At 39.1% G+C, this 17,764-nt stretch overlaps 1 long non-coding RNA gene across 20 annotated transcripts in view; it reads left to right on the forward strand.

The window, feature by feature from the left end:
• The first annotated feature begins 1,453 nt into the window (after nucleotides 1-1,453).
• Nucleotides 1,454-17,764, forward strand: part of LOC138759328 (uncharacterized) — a 189,310-nt gene continuing 172,999 nt past the window's right edge. For 4 of the 20 annotated variants that reach the window (XR_011354738.1, XR_011354740.1, XR_011354741.1 and 1 more), the window contains exon 1: nucleotides 1,456-1,809. This is a non-coding gene — a long non-coding RNA (uncharacterized lncRNA). Of the gene's footprint in view, nucleotides 1,810-17,764 lie in introns of all 20 variants that reach the window. The other 16 variants (XR_011354733.1, XR_011354736.1, XR_011354734.1 and 13 more) reach the window with 11 other exon arrangements.

Below are 17,764 nucleotides of genomic sequence, written 5' to 3' on the forward strand. Positions count from 1 at the left end.
TTTCATTTTTTCTTTGGTGAATAGTGTTCATCAAACATTTTGATAACCTTGTCGAACTTGCCCTGGTCTTCTGCCTCGGCAAAAACGAATGTATTGAAAACTTCTAGTGCTTGAGGTCCCGCCACAGTAAGCACATTACATCATCCATACCTCAAGTTTGCTATTGACTCTAATGGCTTACAAGTACAGCATGAATCCTTGTTTGAACAGCCTCCACTTGTGGTCTACATTTCCAGTCCAATTTACAGCATCAGGTTTTTCACACTTTCCATTTCTCTGCTGCTATATCGTCTGATTTTCATTCCTGGTACCATGTGATATTTCTTTCACTCGTGGTGTCATGTGATGTTTCTTTTATTGTAATAAAGAAACTTTGGTTTTTTTAAAAACAATGATACCTATTAGCTAGAACACACACAGACAAGATCTCATGGAGGCATCATCTTTAATCTATCCAAGATGCAACAGTTCATCTCCTGAGTCCCCCTAGTGATCAGGATTAGCACCAGCACTTGCACTAGTACTCTATCTCTACAGTTCCTATCTCAGTTTTGTTATGATAAAGTGCGAATGATAATCCTGACCACTAGAGAGAGTCAGAGATGAGTTGTTACAACTAGAGTAGATTCAAAATGGATACATCCACGAGGTTGTGTGCACTATAGCTAGTAAAGTATAGCTGATATAAATAACCCCCTAGTTTCTTTATTACAATAAAAGAAACATCATGTGGTACCAGGTGTGGGGAAGAAACATCACAAGGTCAACATCTTTTTGTGCTGTCCTCTGGCTAGTCACTGATATTTGAACCTGCCAGAACTCACAAAAGCCCCATGCCCCTTCAGATAGCATGTGGTTGGATAAGATACAGCTTGTATTCTGTCCAGACTATTGGATTCCAGGTTGGAACAAATCTCTGAAGCAAACTAAGGTCGTTGTCCTTGAATCAGGAGAAAATATAAATGGCATTTTTGGCGCAGGGAATCCCTTACCTCTCTTTTTTATGAAATCCACTGTGAATCCCAGGGAAGATCTTGAGATGATACAATTTAATATTCTTCCCTGTGCTTCGATTTCCTACTCCCACTTCTCAAAATCCTGCAGCACTACAGGGTTGCTTCCAGATGCTGCAGATGTTGAAGGGAATCCTTTCAGAGTCCGGGGGCTTATGGAGAGGTGATACTGACAGTTAAAGAAGGAACAATAGGAAATCATCCCTGCCATCAGATCGAGTGACTACACTTCATCAATATTGAAGCAATTTGATGCTCTTTGCCTCTGTGGTTCTTCGCCCAACAGGGGAACATACAAAAGGAAAACAATTTTGCAGTGGTTTTGATTCCTTAAATAGCTGTTACAACTGTTTTCAATTATTTAAAAACGTTCCCTTCACTGAGAGCTACTTTGTTTTATTTTTCTTGGCACTGATTCATTTTACTTCCTGACAATACGATTCTGCATTTATGGAAGGATGAGAAACAAAATCAACAGCCCACATTTCTGCATCTTCTAAGATGTATCGAATGAGTGCAACTAAACTGTGACTGATGTATCAAAGAAGACCTTGGCAAATACTCGGTGAAAAATGCTAGGGGGTTTAATGCAGAGTTGCTGGAGTAAGGAGAGCGAGGCAAGGAGATCTAAGAAGGGAATTCCAAACCTTAAACCTTGCCTGACTCAGAGAAGGAAGGAGGTCAGAGACTTCAACAGCTTTGGCTCTCACTGCTATTGAAATATGCCCAGAAAAATGGCCTTAAGATCAGAGGGGAGGCAAGTGAGATCAGCTCTTTCTCAAGTGACCATTATATTGTAAGCAGCCTGTAAAGCATTTTTATTTCCAATATTGAATGTAAAGATAAATAATTGTATTTTGGATTTATTGACTTCATGAATTGCATTTTTTTTTTTCATGACCTGTGTGGGGAAAGGTCAAAGCATCATCTTCTGTGCTCTCAGTATGAACATGTTTTCCATTATGGAGAAATGTTTGATTAGTCTCTGTTAACCTTCATTGTTAAACCCAGCCGGTGATCATTCCTGTGCTCTACTTTATGATGTGGGGCAAGCCATGAAACATAGTAGATTGAATTCTGATCACTTGATGGTGAAGCTGTGATGTTTAAGAAATGCTGTTTCCGTAATGAATCATGCTTGATGGTTAAGTGCTGGGTCAGTTACAACAATTGTGTTCTGTGTATGAGCAGTCCGGTCCTGGAAGGCAAAGATCCCTATAATTGTCTCATATTACAATCAACTTCATTTGCAAACTTCTATCTTTTTTTTTCTCAACACACTTACCTGGCAGCTAACTCCTGGTATAATAATTAAATTGGCCTCGACATTCTTCAGCTTATGAATAACATATTGGAGTATAGCTGCATAGGGAACCTGTACTGTTGTGGTGAGGTTATGGAGGAGTGTTATTTTAGTATGTGCAAAATATCTAAACATAAAAACACATGAATAATATTTGCATATTTTCCAGTACACTGCTTACGCAGCATTGTGTAAAAGAACTATTGCTTGAACAAATAACCTTAATATTAGAACTGCCTTTGATATAATTAATTTAATTCCACCTTTACTCAGGCAAAAGCCAAAAGCCATTCCAAAGGAATTAATATTAAATGAGTGAAACACACTTGTTCAACTATGAACCAAGAAGCATACTGTGCTTGATCTCCTAAGTGCTATTGGATCAGTGTTGGGACAGAAACTTCAGATAGATGAAAAGGTTGTTTAAAATGAAAACTGGTGTGACTTGAGTAGTTCGATTATGGAGGTACATCTATTGTGCCTTTATAACGTTAAGGGGTTTAGCAGGATTGTTTGAACATTCAGATTGTGAAGAAGTGACTTCATGCCATCTTATGCTTGTTGGGGCAGATTTGTTAAGTTATGTTGGTGGAGAACTAATTGACCAACACACCTTTAAACAGGCTCCTTAATATCTTGAAGTCACTTGCAGGATGATTAATAAACAAAGTGTGAAACCATGTCACGTAAGGAGATATCATTATAAATTACCATAAGCTCAGACAGAAAAGGTAAGTTTTTTTTAATGAGGGATTTATAAGGAAGTGGGGATGGTATAGAGGCAGGAAGAGGATCAGGGTGGGAACTTCAGAGCTTTAATCCAAGGCAATAAAGTTGCAGACAAAATGGAGAAACAATATAAATTGTGGATATGCTCAAGGCTAGAATTAGATTTTGGAGGGTTGCATAGATGAGAGTTTCAACAGCAGATGAACTAAGGAAAAGGGAAATGGGTAACGTACTCACACCTCCTCCCTCCCCACCATTCGGGGCCCCAAACGGCCATTCCAAGTGAAGCAACACTTCACTTGTGAATCTGCAAGGGTCATCTCCTACATCCAGTGCTCCCATTGCGGCCTCCTCTACATTGGAGAGACATGATGCAGACAGGGAGGTTGCTATGTTGAGCACCTTCACTTTGTCCACTGTAATAGGGGGATCACCCAGTAGAAAGCCCATTTCAATCCTTGCCCCATTCCCATGACGACATGTCTGCCCATGGTTTCATGCATTGCCCAACTGAAACAACCCACACATTGGAGGAACAACGCCTCCTTTTTGAATATTTTAATTAATGTATACAAAAATAGTACACAAATAGTAGCCACAAATCAAAAGTAATATATAAAAGGCAATACACAAAAGGAAGACTAAATTCTTGAATCTACTATTGATACTCAAAGGCCAATTCATACATGCATATCAACATTAATCTCTTCTTATATTCTAACAAGTTTCCTTCAGGATTGCAACAATCGGTTCAGTTTTTGTCACCCAGAAATTTAATAGGTTGGTACTCCAAAAGTCTGCCAGTTCAAGAACAGCTTCATGCATGTTATAATAAGCATAATTTTAAAATTGCATCCTTTACATCTTTCCTGATAGCAGCAATAAGAACAGAGCATGTCTTGGGTGATTTGGATCCTTGACGATTGCTACTGCCCTCTCATGCCAGCATTTCATGTAGATTTTCTTGATGGTTGGGAAACTTCTGCCTGCGATGTATTGGGCTGTTTTCATTACCTTTTGCAGGGCTTTCCACTCAGAGGTATTGGTGCCCACATACCAGGCTTGAAGCCACCGCTCTGCACATTTTCCACTACACAGCAGTAGAAATTTATCAATTTCTGAGGAAGTAGAGATGCTGACGTACTTTTTTCATGAAGATATTAGTATGCAGGGTTCTCGAGGAAAGGACCTCTATGATACTGACTCCCAGGAATTTAAATTTGCTCACCCTCTCCACCGCAGATGCTCTTATGATCACTAGATCGCACACCTCTGGTTTTCCCTTCCTGAAGTCCACAATCGTATCCTTGGTTTTGATTACATTGAACAAGAGGTTGTCGCTAGTACATCATTCAGCCAAGTTTTCTGTCTCTTCCATTGTCTCCTCCAATGGTCTTTACCCAAACATGGAAAAAGTTACAAAAATTTTCACAGTATCCATTGAGAGCTGTTCCAGGACACCATTACTTGGTATTGATGGTTCTAAATCAAACAGGAACCTTAAGTGTTAACAGTAAGACATATTTGGGTCTCAGGCCAATTCCAGATAATGGTATGAGAATCTGGTTTCCTCACAGACATTTGTATTGAATGAGGGGTGTCACCATGCTTCAAACATAACCATGGAGTTTGATGGGTTGTATTTATGTCTGACTGACACTTGAATCAAATGCAATCATGTAAATTTTATGGCACCAGTTGCTATTTATCAGTTTCTTCCTTTTGAAATCTTTGATCTCCTCTGAGATTTTGCACAGGTGAGATGCTTTCATGCAGGTATAAAGCTCTCAGTTATCTTCAAAGTAAATATTTTTTAGACCTTCAAAGTGTTAGGTACTCAAAGATTTGTGCCGCCTTTGAGAATTTATAAAGAAGTAAATACATAAAAGCTAATTACTATCACCATGTAGATTGTAAATTATTTATAATCTCATTTTTTTCAGGAGTTAATCTGATGCAGTTTAGGTATTGTTCAATTGCTCATTAATACATTGGCTTGGCAGCTAAACAAGACTATGCCATTCTTTTTCTTTCAATAGAAGAGAGATGTAATAGAGGTGCATATCGAAGTAGTGGTTAATCCAAAGATAAAGAATATCTCCCCTCTTTGTTTTGGCAATATTATTGTGTTTATCTAACTATACTTGAGAATTTGGTGAATGAGATCTCACCTACAAGACAAAAGATATAGAAAAATGTAAAGTAATTTGAAAAAAAAAGTATTGTAGTCCTTAGTTATGTAAAGTTCACTATTTAGAGAAATAACTTACCGGTACTGTAACATTGTTGTGCTAACTGTGTCACCTTAAAAATTAAGCCTGACTCCAAAAGGTTTACAGATAAAGCCTGACTAATATACTTAATACTAATAATAACCTTACTGGGCTGGGATAAGGAGACATTTTGGCAGAGTCGCCCCAGCAGTGAGCGGCATTGGCCGGCTCTTCATCCTGGACACCACCATTTTATTCAAATGCAACTTTACTGAAACTCCACTGAAGAACCAGGAGTCTGTCAGGTAGAACCTCTGGAACTGAGCCCAAGGTCTGCTCCTTCACAGCTGATAAGCGCAAACACAACTGCCCGCACAAAATCGATACCAATTTTGGTAAAATTAAACTTAAGCACCAAATAGGCTGCTAACTGGTGTTTAATGCTGCATTATGTTACATAAAGTTTTGAGAAGCAATTGGAGGAGAGCTGATATGTGCAGACCTGAAAGAAGCATAGGAAACTCCGATAGCTCAGTGGTTAGACCATTGGTCTTGTAAGTGAGTTCATTCCTTGCTGGGGCCTCATTATGGGATTTCATGTATGCTACATTCCTTATGAGTTTTCATGCAGGTTACATTCAAAATGTAGTATTATGTTCCAATAATGGAACCTTTACTTGCTCTATCACTCCGTCCCTGGATTCTACCATGCTGGTCAAAACACAGAGATGCTGAATGAACTCAGCTAGTCTCACAGTGTTCATTGGAATTAAAAATATATTAGCGATGTTTGGCCTGACCCTTCCCTCAAGGTATGAACAAAGAAGACAGGTGTCTGTGTTAAAGGCTGGGGGAAACAAGGGAGAAGAATGGGAGGAGACGGTTTACTGACCAACAGACAAAAGTTGTTAATTGGATATGATAAGAGGACAGGAGAGAGGAAGGGTGAGAATTTTTTTGGCTCCGTGAAAGGAGACAGAGGGAAAAGAAACGAGAGAGAGGGAGAGACAGAGCTAGAGGAAAGATGGGGTGGGGGTGGAGTTTAACAGGAACTGGAGAAGTCACTGCTAGTGCTATCTGTTGAGGGCGCCCAGATGGAATATGAGACGTTGTTCCTCCAATTTTCAGGTGGTCTCAGACTGGCAGTACACGCGGTCATGGACAGACAACAGCAAGGGAAAATAAAATGGTTGGCTACTGGGAAATCCACGCTATTGCGGCAGACAATGCTCAGGTACTCAATGAAGTGATTTTCCAGTCCGCGTCCAGTGTCTCAGACAATCGAAGCATAGGAAAGAATGCAGTCTTACGTGTCAGCAAGGGAATGGGGCGGGGAATTTGAAATGGGTGGCCACTGGAAGATCCACACTATTGCAGCAGACAAATTGGAGGAGTACTGCCAGACTGAGACCACCCGCATATTGGAAGAGAAACACCTCATAATCCCCCTGAGCACCCTCCAATCAGATGGATTAATGTTGACTTTTCCAGTTTCTGTTACACCCCTTATTCCTTCCTTCTCTGTCTCTCTCAAGCTTCCCTTTTCCCTCTGTCTCCTTTCACAGAGCCAAAATCAATTCTCCTCTCTCCTGTCCTCTTAGCACATCCAATTTACACCTTTTGTCTGTTGGTCTGTGCTCCTCCCCCTTTCCTTCCCCAACCTTTAACACAGATACTAGTCTTTTATTTTGCTTCTACCTTGAGGAAGGGCTCAGACCCGAAACATTGGTAATACGCAGTATTTTACCTCCTATGTGTGTTGCAAGACTGGCTGAGTTCTTCAATCACAGTGTCTGCGGACTTTCGCGTTCCACTCTACCCTGCAGGCACATTGATCTCACATCCTGTATCTCTTGATGGAAAACTCTCAATGAATAACCTCCCGTTCCTAGTGGTACTATCACTGAACCTGCTTGTCATCTATCACTTCAACCTGTTCCTTACATAAACTGTTATCAATAAAAATCAGGTTCATCCCCTTTTTCGATAGTCACCCTGTTATGCCGAACCTGATGATGTATTGCAGTTTCCATTATATTTCAAAATGAACTGCTTTTATCAGCATCAGTTAAAATTTGGGTATTCTTACCATGGCTTGGAGTGTAGCTGCCTATCATGCCAATTTGTCTTCATAGTTGCACTTTCTGAATGCAATAAATATGTATTGTCAGTTTTAAAATGTTTTTCATAGAATCATTAACGTTTATGCTGTAGAAAGAAGCCATTTGACCATCATTGCAAACAAAAAAAAGATCTATTTCCATTTATGAAGAGCAAAAAAACAACTAATGCTGGAAATCTGAAATAAAAACAAAATATGCTTGAGATGCTCACCAGGCCAGGCAGTGTCCATGAAGAAGAGCAACAAAGCATCTTGATTGTTACTTCTGAGCTGTTCACTATTTCCAGCATTTCTTGTTTTTCTGTTTTTTTTTCCTTCAATTTGCAATATCTTGCAACTTAAGTTCCTGGCCCATTCTAATCTAAATTCTTTGGAATAAAAAAGGCTGTGAAGAGAACCATATGGAGGTAGTCAAAATTATAAGAGGCAAAAGCAGGAAACTTCCCCCCCACCCACCCACCCCCCCCCCCCCCCCCAGAGCAGAGGCCTCTCGAACTCAGGGCAGAATTTTAAGGTTTGGAGGAAACCTGAAGTATTTTTTCATTGGAGAATGGCAGAAAACTGGAATGCACTGCCTAAGTGGCTGATGGAGAATGGTACGTTTGTAGAATTTATAAAGGTGGTTCTGTCACAAAAAATTAAAATAAGTGGATGATACGATGGTTAGAGGATATGTGGATAGTTTTGGAAGGTTGACGTGTGTTACAAAAGGATATAAATGCAGATGTGGGCAGAGATGTGGCAGATGGCGTTCAATTTGGATAAGTGTGAGGTGATGCCTTTTGGAGGGTCAAACCTGACGGCTGAGTACAGGATTAATGGTCAGATACTTAACAGTGTGGAAGAACAGAGGGTCCTTAGGGTCCAAATCCATACATCTCTCAAGGTTGCTGCTCAGGTTGATAGGATAGTTAAGAAGTCCTGGGCTTAGATGATTGAGTTCAAGAAGCAAGTCATGCTGCAACTCCACAAATCTTTGGTGAGACCACACTTAGAGTTCAGTTCTGGTCACCTCATTATAGGAAGGCCGTGGAAGCTATGGGGAGGGTGCAGAGGAGATTTACCATGATGTTGCATGGATTGGAAAATGTCTCATGAAGCAAGGTTAGCAGAACTAGGGCTTTTCTCTTTGGAGCGAAGAAGGATGAGAGCTGACTTAATAGAGGTCTACATGATTATGAGAGGCATAAGCCAGCACCTTTTTCCTAGGGTGGGAGGAGTAAATATCAGAGGACATCTGTATAAAGTGATGGGAGGAAAATTTAGGGGAGACATCAGGGGTAAGTTTTTTTTTTTACACACACTAAGTTGTGGGTGTCTGGAATACCTTGCCAGGGATGTTGATGGAGGCTGAAACATCCCTGTCTAAGAAACTCTTAGACAGGAACATTCTTGAAAGAAAAATAGAGGGTTATGATGTAGGAAGGGTATAGTTTGTTTTGGTAGGAATATATAGGTCAGCACAACATTGAGGGCCAAAGGGCCTGTACTGTGCTGTAATATTCAATGTTGTTTGTTCTATATACATGAGTACTTGTATTCCCAATATATATAGAAGGCTGTAGACCAAATGCCATTAAACAGGTTAGAAACATATTATGGGCCAAAGGGCTGTTATTATTCTGTATGACTCTCTGATATAACACCATTTCTCTCACCCCTCTGATGCTGCCTCACTCACTACACTTACTCAGCATTCCACATCAATTCAGATTTCCATCAATAGTTGTCCTTTTCCTCTCACCATTCCAACGGGAATATCTCCTCTGTTCTCCTTTTTACACTTTTCTCTGGCAGATTTTGTTTAACTAACTAGCCTTCAGCACCCACTTGTTCAGCACCCACTGCTTGTTGGCACCATCATCCATCTTCTCCATTCCATTTGTTTTGTTTCACCTCTCCTCTTTCTCTGCAAAGTCCAACAGGCTCGTTTGTTCACTTCTCCCAGTTATAATGAAATGTCATTGACCTGCAACTATAACTCTCCACAGATGTTACCTGTCATTGTTGAGCTATTCCCTGTGTCCAGCTTCAGCAACAGTTTAAGTGTGAATAAAACATTTGCTTCCTTTCAGGCCATGAATTCCAGATCACCACTACTCTTTGCATGAAGCATTATTTTGAAACTTTCCTGCTATTCCTTTTACAGCGTTACACAAATTTATGCCTGAGTCATCACACAATGGAGATAATCGGTTGAGTAAAATTTGCAATATGTTTTGAATTGAAGCTTGGAATATGGACAGTCCAACTAAAATAAGATATAGGATGCCATGAGATTCAAATTACAGGTATTTGCTTGTTAAAGACTTGTAGTTCGGCATACCAATATGTAATACTGGTATGGAGTATGGATTCATGATGGTGTCATTACACAATAAATCTACATGACATATTTCATAGAATATACAGAGGGTGGCACAATGGTGCAGCTCATGGACCTCCAGTGCTGTCTGTATGGAGTTCAAATCTTCTTGTGACCATGTGGGTTTCTCCGAGTGTTCTGGTTTTGTCCTACGTCATGGAGTTGTGCTTAATTGACTAATGCAAATCATCCCCTATGTGTATTGAGTGGTAGAATCTGGGGAGATTTGATGAAATGCATGGAGAATAAAATTGGATTTGCGCAAGATAGAGTAAATCATGTCACTAACTGTAATGTGATTTGAGCTGGATCTTAGATTATGTTGGTAATTTACCAAGAAATTCAAAACAAAGGTGTCAATTAAATTAAGGATGAACAACAAAGTACCCCAACATGTGGTGTGTTATGCCATTATGTGCTGAACCCAGCATGAATGAATGAATAAGAAATTATTGTCATATAAATAAGGACAATGTACAGATGCAATGGAATTCTTGCTTCAGTTTCCCAAATATGTAAAAAATACATCAAGACCAATTTCAGTTTAATTAAAGCATATGATGCCACAAAGAGAAAATAAAATAATAAATATAAAGAGAAAAATAAAATAAAAATACTTGAATTTGGCTAGTACTGCAAAATTTGCGTAATTATTTAAAAAATCTGGTGGCTCTGCCACGGATAGGACCCAGGGAGAGTAGGGAGTGAAGTCTCAGCACTTGCCCGTGGAGTTCAACCACCCAGTTCAATTGCTGTCAGCTATGCACAGGCTTTAAAAGACCTGTTAAAGGCCAATGGTTGTTTGATTTGAAATGCCACGGCCACGGGGTTTGGGCCCAATGTGGCGGCATAAGGGAAAATGGGTAACTAGTGGACCAAATTGGAGACTTAGTAAGATATTACAACATTGCTTCTTTCTGTTCACACACCCTGGTATATTCCTGACTATAACACATTACCTGAGAGCAGGGCCTCCTTTGCAAGAGGCTAGGGAACTTCAAATTATTCAGCAGGATGATGGTGACAAATTTTCAGTTGCTTTTTTTTCATTTTGGTGGAAAATAGGAGAGGCTCAGAGTCTAGCTGAAGCTTGACAACTCACTTTTCTATTCAAAGATGGAAAAGATTCGCCTTAATGCAAGTCAAGGAGTGGTGTAGAAATGGGGAGGTCCAGTCTGATTTTAGCTGCCTCATAAATCTTTGGTGAGATAAATGCAACTCCATTTTCATCATTTCCCCCTCTCTTTTTATGGTGATAAATGCACATTAACTGAAGCCTGGCTACACATTTTCAAGGGACAATGAGGTGAGGCAGGAAGACATATTAGCAGTGAGGCCCACAAATTTTACTGTTGCCCAGCTGGGTGCTTCAGAGACGAACTGCTCAACACAGTAAGATGTTTTAAAGAAAGAGTTCACAAAGAGAAGTGAAAATGGAAAGAACTGCCCAGATGCTTGCTGGACAAATTTAATTATCATGTAAAAAGTTTGAATTTATTGTGACATTTTAGCTTCGAAGTAATGATTTTGTTTCATAAAACGCAATGCTATTAATCTATAAAACAGTCATATCAAATTTTTTGTCACCTGAATAAAAGATCAGCAGATATTCATTTTTTTTAATGATACAACATGCTGAAAGCCATTAGTTTAAATTATTGCAGTGAAGATACGTGGACACTTTAAAGCAGTAAATATTCCTTTTCTTTTACTAAAAAATAATCAAGAGTCTGCACTGCACTCGATACGAATTTTCATTTGGCTGCATAGATTTAAATTTGCTATAATTCATGCATGGAGTCTCTCTCTTTAAATTGGGAAGTAATGGCTCCTTAACCTCTAAAAACACAAGGTTTCATAGAATGACTGCAGATAATACAGGCCAACAGAACAGGTGACTGTTTTCATTCTACCTATCACTCAGCTTCACATTTTAACAAAAAGTTTGGGGTGAACCAAAGTTCACCTGAATTAATGGCATAACTTTTCCTCCCAAAAACAGCAGATGGAAGGACCTTGGGGAGCTCAGTGGTTTGTTGCCTGGTAGCAACATGTGAGGTCTCATCCGTTTAATAAGGTAAATACCACAGTATCCTCATAACAATACAAAGAATCAAAACCCTGGAACAAATAAAATCAAACACACTTCTCAAAGAAAGATTTCATCCAGACTTGCAATTTAAAAACATAGAAACGCTGAAGGAGCTCAGCTGGTCTCACAGCGTCCATAGAAGGTAAAGATGTATAACCAACTTTCAAGTCAGTCATGGATCTTTACCTCCTATGGCCGCTGCAAGACCTGCTGAGCTCCTCCAGCATTTCTGTGTTTTTACTATAATCACAGCGGCTGCAGGCTTTCCTGTTTCACTCCTTTGTTGTAATTTATTACAGTTCTTGGTTGTTTGTTGGCTTTTGGTTGGTCAAGTTACCATGTGCAGATTATAGCTTACGATGCTATAAAAATACATTTAGAAGCTTCAAAAATTTTACATTTCTCACATAGTGGATCAATGTCTGCATTCAAAACAAGACAATTTAAGTTTAGACATGTGTTCTGTGGACCAACTTAAATGACAAAAAGCAACGCCTTGCACAAAATGAGGAATCATTAATCAAACTGAGAGCAGAGTACCAAACTTCATCTGAAAATGTTATATTCAAATCTTGTTCCCAATCAGTCTTGATCCCAGCCAAGGGGATTGATTTGAAATCCAATAAAGTGTCATAAATACATGATGTTAATCCACCATGAAAATAAAACTGTAAATTAAATCAGATTCTCTGTCCTGTGTTTTGGAAGTGCCCACATTTAGAGAAATTCTGGAAAGAAATTTTCCAAACTTTGTGAATGATTCTTAAGATTAATTTAGAACCTTGTCCGTTAATTATTCTGTTTGGTTTTTTTTTTAATCGTGACGCAGATGAACCTCTATTGGCACCTTAGGAAAAAGTTTTAGCTTTTCCCACGTTGAGAGCTAAATGAGCAATTTTAATGAAATGGAAGATGATTCATCCCCTACTCATACACAGTGGTTATATGATGTAATGTCCTATTTAAGTTTAGAGAAAATTAGATATGATATTAAAGTTCCAAATTATGAAAAATTGCGGAGGCCATTCTTAGATTTTTTTCATAATTGGAAGAATTAACAATTACTGTATGTTCCAGTGATTCATTGTCTGTTCTCCAGAGGTCGCCAGTGCTCCCACATTATTGATTTGTTTAATTCATTATATGAGGTAACCTTGATTAGAGGGAGGGGTAGATTAGATTCAGTTTTAGTTTTCTTCCTTTATTCTTTTATTTTATACAAGTTATTTCCACAAATGGGTTTAACATGCTCAATTAAGTGTTTTTAAAGTATTATTAGCAATTATTGATGAAGTTTTATTGACTTTTTTTGGCTTTTTTTGTGTATACAAATGAATTATATATTTGTAAATTCTATATGTATGCTTATTTCTTAAACTCAATAAAAATATTTAAAAAAAAATACATTTAGAAAACAAAATCTGATTTAAAAAAATGTAATTCACATCCTACATCCAATTGAACTGAATTCTCAACCAATTGGTTAATTGGGAACAGTTGAGGGCAGGATAAATAGGCCTGTATGTTGGACCTTGATGCTTAGTTGTTAACTTGATTAATTACTGCTTTGCTTATTCCCTTGTTTGGGTTCAATAGAACAGTGGCTTTGATTCTTCATAGTAAAGAAAATCCAAGTGGGCCTGGGTAGAGATGAGAATATTTTATACATCTGCAACTAACTGCTGCTTGACTCCCCACACTGATGTGGGAAATCAGTTCCTGTTTTCTTGAATTAAATTCCAATGAGAAGAACAGATCCCATCCTCAGGGAAGAAAGTGTGTGTTTGATACTGCAGGCCAGGAGAAGCATCGATTCACATACTTTGACAACTTATGGCATTAGCAGTTAAAGGAATGCGTCTCTGGCTTCAATCTTTAATGCGGTACAATTACCTTACCTTTGTCCTTGTTCAAGCAGACCCTTGTGCTAAGTTTTCTGGACCCAGTTTTGATTTTTGTTCACTGCAGTCCTTGCCTGATACTGACAACCCTTTTAAAATGAGCATGTTGTGCAGAACACCATCACCTCTGAAGGATCATCGACCCCACCCATGCCCTCTCACTGTTTCCCCAGGCAAATGTGTGAAGCAAGCTGTCCTACATCTCCAGTGGCAACGAACTTGACACCCAGCCAGAGGGTCGCAAGTTCATATCCTAGTTCCAACTGATGTTTGAATTCTCTTGACCTCATTAAGTGAGCTTTGGAAGCTCCCACCTGGGCTATTAGTGTAACATTGCACAGAAGAGAACAGGACCTCAAGGGGAAACAAAATCCTGTCAGAGCAAGTCACTTTTCACTATAGAACATATCCATCTAATCATGGATCAGTGGGGTGTGAGAAGTACGGAATGATCTAATACAAAGACTTCCTTACTCCCGCAACTAGATGAGGAATCACAGTGTATGAATAGAGAAATTATGTAAAATATTAATAAAACTATGCAATCTAATGCAGAGCTTCTGTTATTTATTTTCATTCAAAATGCAATCCAGAAAAAAAAAATATGAGGTGTTTTTAAATTTTAAACCTTCTGCATGTTTTGATCCTTTCATCTGCTTAGGAAGGTATTGAACTGAATTACTTACTGACACCAATATCTGGATACGGTAAAAAAAAACTGTTTTGCGTGCTATCCAGTCAGGTCAAGCTATCCTTGTGTAAAGTTAAAGACCAATACTTGCAAAATAAAAGTGCAGTGTATATTGTTACAGAGAAAAAATTTCTCTTCAATGCAATGTAAGGGCAGCACCATTTTACTAATTAGACATCCATTCAATTGACTGATGATGGTGAGAAAAAACTGGTGGTGGGCATTTTTAAACTCTTGCATCTTTTGTAAAGATGTGAATATTGACCACTGCACCGTCAAACACTATCAAGTCAGGCAAAATGGAACTTGGGCACTGCTGCTCTCCCCTAGTGACAAGGCCAACTGCAATCTCAGTTAGATTCCCGATACATAACATAACATAACAATTACAGCACGGAAACAGGCCATTAGGCCCTTCTAGTCCGCACCAAACCAAACACTCCTCTCTAGTCCCACCTCCCTGCACAATGACCATAACCCTCCACCTTCTTCTCATCCATATACCTGTCCAGCTTTTTCTTAAATAATAAAATTGACTCCGACGCCACTATTTCTCCCGGAAGCTCATTCCACACCGCTACCACTCTCTGAGTAAAGAAGTTCCCCCTCCACAGTAGTTTTTCTATGTCTCTACCCAGCAGCAGAATTTATTGTCGTGAACATGTCATGAAATTCATTGATTAGCAGCAACACCATGGTGCAAATATTGCTATAAATTATATTTCAAAAAGTAAATAAATAGTACAAGAAAATAGGAGAAAATGAAATAGTGTCTGTGGTTTATTGTCCATTCAGAAATCTGATGGCAGAGGGGGGAGAAGCTGTCCTTGTGGCACTGGGTGCTCAACTTCAGTCTCCTGTACCTTTTTCCTGATGGTAGCAGTGTGGGGAGGGCATGGCCTGGGTGGCGGGGGACCTTGAAGAGAGAGGCTGTTTTCTAAAGGCACTGCCTCTTGTAGATGTTCTTGATGGAGTGAAGACTAGTGCCTCTGATGCCATTGGCTGGGTCAACAACTCTCTGGAGTTTTTTTACCCCTATTCTGTGCATTGGCACCTCCATGCCAGTCAGTGATGCCACCAGACTGAATGTTCTCCTCAGTATACCTGTAGAAATTTGCAAGAGTCAAATCGAACCCCCTCAAACTCCTTATGAAGACTAGCCGCTGGCTACCATGGAATCTGAAGTTCTTGACTGCTGACCCCTTGATGAGGACTCATTTGTGTTCTCCTGATTTCCTCCTGAAGCCCACAATCACCTCCTTGGTTTCGTTAACATTGAGTGCAAAGTTGTTGGTGAGATACCAGTCAACTAGCTGATCTATCTCCTTCCTCTACGCTAAAATCCAGTGTTATTCTTTGCATTAAATTACTGAGAAAAAAAGTGATCCTAGAAAATAAAAAAACTCAACAAATTATCTGTACTTTGGAAAGAACATTTGAAGTAGCAACTGTAAACTCTATCTGAGAAATCACAGATTACTGGTCGCAATTTTCCTTTCCTCACATGCTGAATGCCACCTAACATTACCCACCTGTTCCATGATTCAGATTCTCCCTGCATCTCTTCAAACAAATTACCATCCCTGCTGCAATATCAAAACAAAGCCATCTAACTTAGCAAACAGCATTGTAATTAACCAGGACAATACAGTGCTATTCTTGTCAAACTTTCTGCTCAAACACATTATCCTTCATCCAGCAAAGAAAGTGTTCCTATTTTGGTTTCAAGTCTTCTTCTCCAATTCCCAGTCCTCCTTAAAGCCCAGTCCTTGAGCCAACAAAAGGATAAAGTCTGGTGTTTACAACACTCTTTTCACAATTTTAGGTTATCCCTGAATGTTTTACAGGAAATTAACTAGTTTCAAACGGAAGTTACCACTGATGATACAGGAAGAACGATAGCCGATATGCATGCAGCAAGCTGTCATAAACAAGAAGCAAATACCATGCACAAGAAAGTCTGCAGAAGCTAGGGTTGAGAGCAAAACTCAAATGAGCTGGAGAAAGTCAGCAGGCCAGGCAGCATCCACAGGAAGTAAAGAGTGACCAACGTGTCGGGCCTGAGGAGTTTATCAAAACAGATTGGCGCCTCTTATGATGTTATAATGAGTGTTTGACAGCTCTTGGCCTCTACTAATTGGAATTCAGGAGAATGAGGAGAGATCTCATTAAAATATTTTGCATTTTGGAAAGCATTTTTAGAGTAGATGGAGAAAGGTTGTTTCTCATCTAGGACAAGAGGGCACAAGAGGACTGAAGAATTTCTTTGACCAGAAGATGGTAAATCTGTAGATTTTATTGTCACAGGTAGTTGTGAAGGCTGTCATTGGGCGTTCTTAAGGTAGAGATGGATAGGTTGTTGATTACCCGGGATATGAAAGGCTATAGGGAGAAGGATGGGCAGTGAGGCAGAATAGTAAGATGAATTAGCTCATGATTGAATGGCGGGGCAGACTTGATGAGCTGAATAGCCTATTTCTGCTCCTATGACTTAAGGCCTTGCGGTATTTCACCACTTATTGAGCACAGAAATTACAGCAACTATGTGACAGTGACCATTTGATGTCTGAAATATTGCTGTTCACTCTATGTTTTGCTTTTCCTTCCAAATATCATACAATCCTTTTGAGAGGCTCTGCAGTCTTATCTAGACAAGATGGAGAAATGTACATGATCTAAAAATCTGCAATTCTTCTTGTGAGCCATTTTTCAGCTTCTCCAATGTTTGGAGCCCTCTGAAAGTTCAAAAGTTCCTTCTAATGGCACAGGATTGCAGCATTCTGTGGCTTCAGCACCAGGCTGGGTGCGAACTGAAAGGTATTTTATTATGTTAACCTATCTCTTTCCAAATAGGTAGTCATATTATATTCTCGTAGACATCGGGATGAATAAAGCACTGCATTGCACGGCCAGGGATAAGCTGTTTCAGAAAATGGTTGGATTGTAAATTACTTTGACTTCAGACAGATTATCTTTCTAAAAACATGTGATGCCAAAGACTTAACTGGAGAATCACAAAAGCCTGGGTAATACATTCAATAGTTTAGATATTGCTTTTCTGATCAATAGTGTAGAACCCCAGAATAGTTGATTAAAAGTAAATATTTTGAGTCAATCTTGAGATTAGAGGCAAGGTATTACATAAGAGTTGAAATAAACCAGCTATAATATGATGGCCATATTAATTCTTCAAAAAATGATCAATAAAATAATTTCACTCTTCCACCCAGTGAACCAAATAACATGACTTGTATTTGTATATTGTTACTACATGGATAAAGTTGATTTTTAGTATCACCTGTAGATAAAACACACAAATTAAATGAATTTTCATC

Source organism: Narcine bancroftii, chromosome 3 (genome assembly GCF_036971445.1).
Source record: "Narcine bancroftii isolate sNarBan1 chromosome 3, sNarBan1.hap1, whole genome shotgun sequence".
NCBI classification, from domain to species: domain Eukaryota; kingdom Metazoa; phylum Chordata; class Chondrichthyes; order Torpediniformes; family Narcinidae; genus Narcine; species Narcine bancroftii.